This window comes from Callospermophilus lateralis, chromosome 7 (assembly GCF_048772815.1).
Source record: "Callospermophilus lateralis isolate mCalLat2 chromosome 7, mCalLat2.hap1, whole genome shotgun sequence".
In the NCBI taxonomy this organism is placed as follows: Eukaryota; Metazoa; Chordata; class Mammalia; order Rodentia; family Sciuridae; genus Callospermophilus; species Callospermophilus lateralis.
The window spans coordinates 33,677,707-33,688,009 of NC_135311.1; the positions used below are offsets into that span (position 1 = coordinate 33,677,707).

At 38.9% G+C, this 10,303-nt stretch overlaps 1 pseudogene; it reads right to left on the reverse strand.

The window, feature by feature from the left end:
- Window positions 1-660: 660 nt before the first annotated feature.
- LOC143641950 (upstream-binding factor 1-like protein 1) lies at window positions 661-1,895 on the reverse strand (annotated as a pseudogene).
- Between the last annotated feature and the right edge of the window lie 8,408 nt (window positions 1,896-10,303).

Sequence of the window (10,303 nt, forward strand, 5' to 3'; positions counted from 1 at the left end):
TGTTGCTGCCAGCTCAGGCCCAGGGTCCCCATCTTCCCGATAGACCCCCGGCTAGGGCACCTGTGTCCGCGCCCGCCAGGGGGGCGGGGGGCCCACCTGGAGACCCGCAGAGCAACCACGTCTGGGAGGCAAGAGCGGAAATGGTCTCTTCCCGACCTGACCCCTGGAGTCTGCCAGCCTCCGCCAAAGAGGCCCTCCTGTCTGAAACCCCCGGGTCACACACTTCCAGGGACGGGGCGGTCTGATGGCCAAAGGCCGCAGACTACACTATGCCGGGTGGAAGCTCAGGGGTCTGGCGGCGACGGCCGGGCACCAGGCCCACTCTTGCCTCAGCCCGCGCCCTGAGGAGGCGTGGTGGGCAGCTTGGATCCTCGGACACTGCTGGCAACCAGAACCAGGAGAGGGCCGCCGCCGGGGCTGTGGAGGGAGGTGGAGACAGGGCGGGCTACCGCAAGGGAAGGCGGGGACATGGAGCAGGACGCAGGAGTCGTGGAGTGGCCATTACCAGGGTGCGCGGCTCTCAACATCTTCCTTTCCCAGTTTACAAAACTGCCATAGATACTAGTGATCCACATTCCCTTCTTTCCAACCTGAACTGCTTTTTGTTGATAGTTCCCTCAACATAACAACATAGAGTATGAATAAAGATGAAGTCTAAGTCTAAGGATTGCCCCATGGAGATAAGCTAGAGCCACTGCCCTCAGACCCACCACATCCAGTTTCATCTCCACTCCTACAGTCTATGGAGTCACTTCCTTCATCCTATTTCTACTTGTTCTTTGCTGATCCTTGTGAGGGATGATCTTTGTCAGTTGATTGCCATCTGAGCAGTGTCTGGTGAGACCCTCCCTGGAGACTTCAGTCCCTGCTTTTTTTGTAGGCTTTCTTGAAGACTTTCAGCTGATGGGGACTGTTGGTCTATTCGTTTGAACTTGGGGTTTGGGCCTCCTGCATTGGTTATGTTTTTACGCTTCCCATAGCTAGTCTCTTTGTAGGTGGCATACTCCTTTGGTGACAAACTCATGAGCCAGAGGTCCAGGTCCACCCTGTACTGTTTCTGCAACTCCTCAGCCTGTCTTATATATTGTTCCTTCATGCTCTGTGGGACATGCTGCCAGCGCCTCCCAATCTCTACCATGCGCTCCCTCAGGGGCAAATGTTGCAGCTCCCTACTAGACCACAAATCTTGATGAAATTTGTGATATCCATTCATGGGAGGCTTCTTGGGCTCTCCATGAAATTTCACCTTCTCAGAAAATCCATCAGTTTCTGTTAGAGATCTCACATTTTTTACATTTCCTTGTAACTTCTTTCTGGCTTTGGTTTGGCACCTCTTATAGACATCAGATGTTTTGGAGACCTGAGCTAGATCAGGGTGATTTTCTTTGAAACATGCCAGGTTTTCTTCAAATTCCCGTTTCTCCTTCTGAAAATCCTCAATATATTTCTGCTTTATATCTTCTGGAAGCTGCTTGTACTTCTCAGTCAGGATCTTGGTCAACTCCTTGTTGTTCAGCTCAGGGTGCTCTTGGGAATACTCGGCCCAATTCTCCTTGTAGAAGCGGATGTAAGCAGTCAGGGTTTTTTTCGGGAAGTCTGGATGTTTCTCATATTTTTTTGCATTTTGTGGGAATTTTAACACATTGTTTGGCTTCCAGAACTAATTCTTTCAATGTACGTAACTTCCTCAATTTACAAGAAATCTCTAACCACTTGCCTTTGCACATTTCTGCAGAGAAATGCTTAAAAGCTATTGTTTCCCAGTCCATATTTGAAAGGGTTGTCTTGAATGTTTCATTATCATTGCATTGCACATTATTCTCTATATTTTCCAGTAACCTCAGAATGTTATTGTCTGACCAGCAGCCTTGGCTGTGGTATGATGCCATTTTGAGATTTCTCTCTGGGCCACTGAAAAAGTCTCAGTTGTTGAAAAAGTCTCAACAGGAACTCAAACTCCTCCAGTCTCACAACTCAGCAGATAAATTATTCCTAGAAGTTCTGTAGTATGTGTGATATTGTATTTCTAAACAGAAAGAAAAAGAGGGTTACTCTTTTTCATTTGTGGATAATGAAAATAATCAAACCTCACTTGAATATGTTGCTTGAGTAGTTTAAAGTTAAAAATGTAAATGGAAGAATATTTACATCTAAAATGAAATTTATGCTTGCCTTTTATATGCTGCATGTGCAATATTTGAAATCTCTACCTCTCCAACCAGGCTGCTTCCAAAATCTTGGCAGAGCCTCCTTGAGATAGAACACAATAACACAAATGCAATCTACTCACTCCAAAAGCTTCAGATAACCCAAAGACCCTGAAGACCAAGTAAAAAGACACAATGAAGAGAACTGGCTTAAAGGGAAATGCATTTCATTCTGTTGTGCCCTAAGTGAGGCACTCCTAAAGGCAGCCGAAATAGGTATCAGTAAAGGTGAAGCTAAGGAGTTGGAAACAATACAACATAATCCAATGGACTCCAGTTAACTCCTCAAAAACGCCTCAATCATGGTCTATGGGTGGAAGGTGGTTCTGCAATCTGTGACTGATGAACAGATGCTTCAAGACCCTGGCAGTCACAAACAAAACTTCTCTAGAAAATCACACTATCTCTCCCTTCAATTGGCAGTGTTTCAGGAGAATTAAAACACTTACAGCTTTATCTGGCTTTCTATTTCTTATATTGTAGTCTCAATGAAAATACTACCTCTTCTATAGTCTCTTCAGAAATCTGTTACCTAAAAGAATTTCAACATATGGCAGATCTGGTAGCTACTATCTTCTTACCATTCTTGTCTTTTATAATGTAATACTTCATCATCATTGTGGTTAGATAAATGAAAATAAAAACAAACTTAATTATAGAACAGAGACAGTAACTGGGATAAAAGTGACAAATTCCCAACAAAGTTGCAAAATAAATGCAAAAATAATTCCATACTCTGTTATTCTGAAATGTTTGGAAAGAAAAAAACATTATTTGTCTTAAACCCCCAACTATTTTGTAAGTGGAGATTGTTAAAAATAACAATAGGACACAATATATTTTGAGCTTTTATACTCAAAAAGAGATGTATAAAATTAACATTGTAAAAGAAGTGTGTAAGAGCAATGCACCGCACAGTCATATCAAACTCACTATTCACGAGGTAATCCACCTTTGGAAATGCAAAAACTCCAAGTTTAAATGGCAGCTAGTGTTTTCCAATATAGTTTGCTTTTGAATGAATGACTGGAGGGTCTGGGGTTGGGGCTCAGTGGTAGAGCACTTGCATAGCATGTGGCAGGTGCTGGGTTTGATCCTCAGTACCCCATAAAAATAAATAAAAAAAGATATTGTGTCCAGCTCCAACTAAAAACAAAACAAAAAAAATGAATGACTGGAGGTCATCAAAATCCCCATTTCTAAATAGGAATAAATACTGAAAACCCTCTCATTTCTGGCACCTCATTGACTCACCAATGTCATCCTTCCACAGCCATCAGTAGATTCTGGCTTGACATTGGGCACTTTATAGACCAAAGCTAAAACCTGAAGTTTCTGAAAGTAGCATGTTGCACATTCTTCATCGCTTTCTAGTGAAGCTCAGATGCCATTCCCAAATAAAGCTACATAACATCAAGGATTTTTTTTCCTCCATAAATTTAAAATTTGGATAAACATTTTTAAAACAATGTGTGAATGAAAAATAATTACTTTTTTTTTATTAACCAGACTTCAGCATCTATTTTGGGAAGCCTTCTGAAAACTGAGTTTAAAAAAATTATGAGAAAAAGAATGAGTTCATTTACTCAGAACTCAGTACTCACCTGAAGACTCTTTACTTTGTCTTGTCAGCAGTTGCACAAATATACATTCAGCTGGCTCAGGATTTCTGTGTCTTCTGAGATCTCTGGATGACAGGAGTAACCAACCTATTGAGGCTTCCACATTCAAGCTAACTCCAAGTGCCTGTAAAGAGAACATATTTCTTCTCTGAGAAGCTTTTATATTAGTTGTGATCCTTAAATCCCCACCCTGATTAGATTTCTTCAGGATAGATTACTAGCTTAAGGGCAAAAGGTCAAGTGCATTCTTGATCCAATTGACTTCTTTTCTATATCCTGAATACATTACAAACACCTCTAAGTGCTGGATATTCTCCCTCTCTCTCTCTCTCTCTCTCTCTCTCTCTCTCTCTCTCTCTCTCTCTCTCTCTCCCCCTCTCATATTTCTACATTGAAAATCAAATCAGTCAGGATACCAGATATACTCTTTGGCCATATCAGATTTTTTTTAAGTACTAGAGATTGAACCCAGGGACACAGACTGCTTAACCACTGAGCCACATCCAAGCACTTTTACTTCTTTTTGAGACTGTCTCACTAAGTTGCTGAGGCTGGCCTCAAAGTTGGGATCCTCCTTCCTCAGTCACTGGGAATACAAGATTGAGTTACTGCCCCTGGCTGCTTCAACATGTTTTTAAAGAAACATTTCATCCACTTCAAATGTTAATATCTAAATAAGTTAGTAGTAATTAACTGAATATTAGTAAAAATGGGTTATTATTTAGAAAAGACTAGGTTAATGAAATGTTTGAGTAAATGGTTAGTTTTATAAAATAGTAGCTAACAACCTGGTTATAAACTATCCACATTATTTAGGGAGATTTAGGCACAAGGATTCCAAATTCAAGGTCAGCCAAGGAAATCCTTCTCAAAATAACATAACTAGGGCAGGAAATGTAGCTCAGAAGTAGAATGTTCATGGGTTCAATCCCACTAGCATAACAAAACAAAAAAAAAATTAGTAAACATTTTACAGTCATTGATATACATAACATAGAAACAATGTGTGTATGATACAATACTCAGAAGACTAATCTCCTTAGATCTTTCAATAGAAGTAAATTGTTGAGAATCCTTTTAAAAACTTTTCATTGTTACAGCTGTACATGATTATTTTTCAGCACTGAACATTGAACCCAGAGGCACTTTACCATTAAACTATGCCCCTAGCACTTTTAATTTTTTAAAACATTGTTTGCTAAATTTCTGAGCTCAGTGGTCCAGTGCCTCTGAATTCAGTCCCCAGTACAAAAAAAAAAAAAATGAAAAAAAGAAAAATGGTATAAACTACAAAATTACATTTGATATTTTTGGGAAAGTAGTAGCTAGAGCTCATGTGGCAATTGTATACTTACCTTAAGAATGACTCTATGGTTTCAGCAGTTCTTGCTGCAGAAGTGAAAGTATGAATTACATTTCAGTATCATGCACTCAAGGTGTCCAGGAGGTCAATTTTGATGTCATTCAGCCAGGTAAGTTTCAAACTCTACTCTGGAGAAAAATGAGCTGGTCTCTGGAGTTCACTTTTATTGAGTTTCTGAAGACCACACCCACTTCTTCCTAATTCCATTTCAGATGCTTCCAATCAGTGTTAGTGTAGATAATTGGAGTATTATGGGTGAATAGATTAGTGTGATTGGTTTGGATGTGTGGGTAATTAGTTGTCAGGTAGAAAAATTTGATGTAATCTCTTCTCTAATCTTCATAAACAAAAATCCAGAGTCTTGCCAACAGTTACCAACTTAAAAAAAAAAATGAGTCCCCAAATTCAGATTAAGATTTTCAGTTGTGTTCTTTTATTTTTCAACTTTAAGAACAGAAAGAGGGTGTCATCACACGTGACTTTACAGTAAGTGTTTTTGAACATTTATAAACATTTTTTTTCTGACTTACCTTTAGTTTTAGTCTCCAATGTGGAGAGGAATTTAGTTTCAAAATTTTGTTTTCCTCACCAGCTGAGGTGGCCCACACCTATAACCCCAGTTTCTAAGGCTGAGGCAAGATTATCAGAAGTCCAAACCCATCCTCAGCAATTTAGTGAGGCCCTAAGCAACTCAGAAAGACTCGATTTCTAATTAAAATATTAAAAAGGGCTGAGGATGTGGTTCAGTGGTAAAGTGTCACTGGGTTCAATTTCTGTTAAAGAAAGAAAGAAAGAAAGAAAGAAAGAAAGAAAGAAAGAAAGAAAGAAAGAAAGAAAGAAAGAGAAAGAAAGAAAGAAAATAGAAAGAAAGAAAGAAAATAGAAAGAAAGAAAGAAAGAAAATAGAAAGAAAGAAAGAAAGAAAGAAAGAAAGAAAGAAAGAAAGAAAGAAAAAGAGTAATAGTTTTGTTTTTTATTTTTGTCACTTCAATCTCATGCTTTCCCAAAAGAGACCCAGGACTCTTACATGGGACTGCTTCTTAAGTAATGCCACATATACAACATGAAGTGCAAGAACAAAGATGGCTACATTCCCCACTCCCCATCCTTTGTGGCAGTGAAGTTTTTTGACCCTGAAGCTTCTATTGACTCTTTCTAGCTTTGGTAGATTACCCTAGAAACTCCCTTTTGTACAGATTCGTATCAAAGATAATTTTTTTCTGGGGTTACTAATTAACATTTTAGGATGCAAAAACAAGAAGACTTCAAAAAATACTATATTGGATGGTATGGTATGGAAGCATGAGTTTTGGTTTCTAAAAAAGAATCCTAGCTATAAAGGAAAAATGTTTAGGAGAAGTCACTGCCCTGAGATTCCCAGAGCTACAAAGACATTAGGCTGCCTAGGAGGCCCTATTTCTTCCTCAGATTTTCATAGTGCTATTTGAGAAAGTCTCTCTTTTTCAGGGACCTCAACGTTCACATTTGCTAAACTTCTTCCCAAAAGCAGAAATCAAGAAGATACAACTTCTCAGACCCTATGTGAGGCAGCAAATATTTTCCCTCTGAAAGATGCAATTTGGTCATGGTGATTTCTGACACATAAGATAAAGCATTTACTTAAGGTCTAGCTCAGGCAAACATTTTGAGACACCTGCTGTGCGCAGTGGTTCATGTCAATGATCCCACCTACTCAGGAGGCTGAGGCTACTTGGAAGAATAAGAAATTTAAGGATACACTGGAAAACTGAGCACGACTATCTAAAAAAATGTGTGGGGTTGAGACAGTTTTAATGCTGCTGAAATGTTAGCCATGGGCTTGACTCTCACCAGCAAACCAGTGAAACTTTCACCACTTTCTGTTGGAGTGTTTGGAGGGTAGAAGTGGGCAAAGACATAAACCTGCCAAATAGCAAACTCAATTCTCTGGGGTCTGTGAAGTCAAGATACTTAACTTCTGAGACACTGTTTTTATCTCTTTTGCAGGTGGAGGAGTGGTGCTTATGGGAGCTTCAAGCACAAATTGAAGACCCCCACTTTCTGCACAGGCAGGCAGGTCAGACATTGTTAATCCTGTCACATGTAGCCAACAGCATGAAACTTTGGAACACTTCATCCTTTGTGTTTCATCCTCATGATTTTATACTTTTAAAAGTTTACATCACTTGCTTAACTTTTAAAATTTGTCTTTTTAAAATTAAACAGAATAATAAGTGTAAGACTTTACCAGATTTGAAATACTAAAAACAAATGAGTGATGTGTAGAAAATAATAAATCTATTTACAAAACATTCTATAAAATTTCATTTTCTTTGCCAGCATGGTGGCATAATTCTATAATCCTAGCTATTCAGGATGGAAGGAGTATCACAAATTTGATACCAGGATGAGCAATTTAGCAAGAACTTGTTTATTTCTACTGGAATAACTAGGCACTGGGAAATGCTTTGAGTAAATATGATTTTTTTTCATTCTCAAGCTTTGAGTAAACTTCATTTATTATATTTTTTTATCAGTCCATATTGATAATTTTGCTTATTCTTTTGGAGGTCTAGCAGTTTAATATGTGGTTCCAATTTGTTTTAATATAGTGACTCATAAAAGTGAATACATTTTTATATTTGACGATATATACATATATGTATATTCTGTTTTGTGATATTATCTTGCTGGGAGCCATCAGCCAAGTAGGTATGACAATTTCCTTGCCAGCGTACCCCCATGTTTCTTTAGTGGAAGAACTCATGGAAATAGGACATTTTGCGGCGACATTGCATGTAAGGTGACCTTGCTCAAGGACCAGGGCGGATCAGTGTTTAGGGTGTTCCGGGTTTAGCATAATACAAGATTAGGGTGTTCCCGGTTTAGAATAGGGCGTATCCTGCGCCTGAGTTCCTCTTGAGTTCTTAGGGTCAGACAGTATATTTGGGAGACAGAAGCCCAGTGGGTGTGGATTTGGGCAGTGAACGTGGATTTCCCCAGAACGTGTTTGTAGAGGGCCGGTGTGAGATCGGGAATAAGGAATTGCTGTTTGAATCTACAAGCTGTGAGTGGCTCGTGATTTGTGCCCAGTCAGACTGCGGCATTATCTTTCAAAAATTAACTTTTTTACAGGTTGTACTTTTGTTTGTTTCTTTGTTTATCAAATATAATGCCTCTGTATTAGATTCAGTCTTGCTTTGGTAGACTTTCCTAGAATCTCCCTTTTACACAGATTAGTATCAAAGATGATTTTATCCAGTAGTTACTAATTATGATTTTGGGATGTAAAAACAAGAAGACTTCAAAAAATACCATATTGGATGATATGGTATGGAAGCATGAATTTTGGTTTCTAATATAAGAAACCTGAGCTATTAAGTAAAATGTTTAGGAGAAATCACTGCCCTGAGATTTCTGAAGCTACAAAGGCATTAGGCTGCCTAGGAGGAGCTGTCTCAAAATTTTTGCCTGAGCTCGACCTCATGTAACTGTTTTATCCTTGGTGTCAGAAATCATTGTGACTGCACTGCATCTTCCAGAGGAAAATACTGCTTCCCAACCCAGGGTCTGTGAGGTTGTATATTCTTGATTTCCGCTATTGGGAAGAAGTTTTTAAATGTGAACATTTGAGGTCCCTGGAAATGAGATGCTTTCTTTATCTAGAACTCTGAAAATCTCAGGAAGAAATAGGGACTCCATGGCAATCTAATTGCTTTATGGCAGTAGGTTCTCTAGAGTAACAGAACCAACAGAATATATGTGGTTATAAAAGGGGATGTATTAGATATCCTTACAGAACTAGAAGTTGTATATTCCCAAAATGGCTCTCTGCAGGCTGGAAAGCTGAAGGAACCACTAGATTTTTTAGTCTAATGTAGAGATTCTGACCATGGAAATATATAAGGAAGCATTCCCCTGGTGAGCAAACTCCCCAGGGTAACAGTCACTCTGTTTCCCACTCTTAGATGTCCTGCAATTTCTCCTAGGAACTAGTAACTTAACTAAAATAAATGCAATGCCTGACTGCTGGGAAAACTTCTGTGAAAAGACACAGAATGCCTCATAGCCATAGCAATGTCTTTTATGAGAAGGTTCTGTTTTAGAATCTTATCAGCCTCAATCTTGATGTCAGGCACACAGTTTCTGAGGATAAAGGAACTTTCTTGTTAGACAACAATAATGTGTCACTGAGCCAAACCCTGTGCAAATAACAGTAACTTTATACAGTGTACTTTTTGAGGGCCTAAATTCTAACCTAATACAGCATATACACTGTCACATTGAAAACATTTAATAAACCATTAATGAAAGAGGTATTTTTTACTGGGAACATAGTGGCACACACAATATTAGGAGTTTCTCTGAAGCCTGAAGATCGAGTATGCCACTTTAAGGACAGTCTCAGAAATTTGGGGAAATATTGTCTCAAAATAAAATAAAAAGTGTGAGAATGAAACTCAGTAACAAAGTTAAAGCACACTCAATGAGTTCATGCATTGTCCAAAGGACCTGACAATCACCAGAATCTCACCAAGAAATTTATTGTCCTTAGCATGAGGCAAACTGGCAATGCTGTCTCTAAGAGAAGAGAAGTACCATGTGGGTATACACAGAGCAGCTTTATAGCCCTCAAGAGTAATTTCATAAGCTACTTAGTAATTATATCAAAAACTGGAATGGGTTTGCTCATAAGCTCTTTAGGAGTTCATGCTGGGTGGGGCTGATCTTTTAGCAGACTGTTTTGAGAAGGGCAGAATGTGACTTATGAAGTAGAGGGGAGAAACAAAGAATGTCCATCCTCTTCTGCCCTTTTAAATGATTTCTTTACTCAAATTACTCAATACAGTTTCACTATATAGGTTCTTAATCAAGAAAATGAGAACCCTTAATGCTAGGCACTTCAATAGACATAATCAATTCACAGTAAACAATTCTAGATTAATTCTAAGCACAGTAAAACACACTTAATCATGATAGGCTATTGACAGACATTTCCTCTGCATGTTAAGTTCAAAAGTGTTAAGCCTTAGGCTTTATGTACAGGAGATGCACACTCACTCAGACCACGGGGACCAGAACCAGAACCAAGGAAGCTTTTCCTGGAGTGGAGTTGATGACCTATTGAGAATG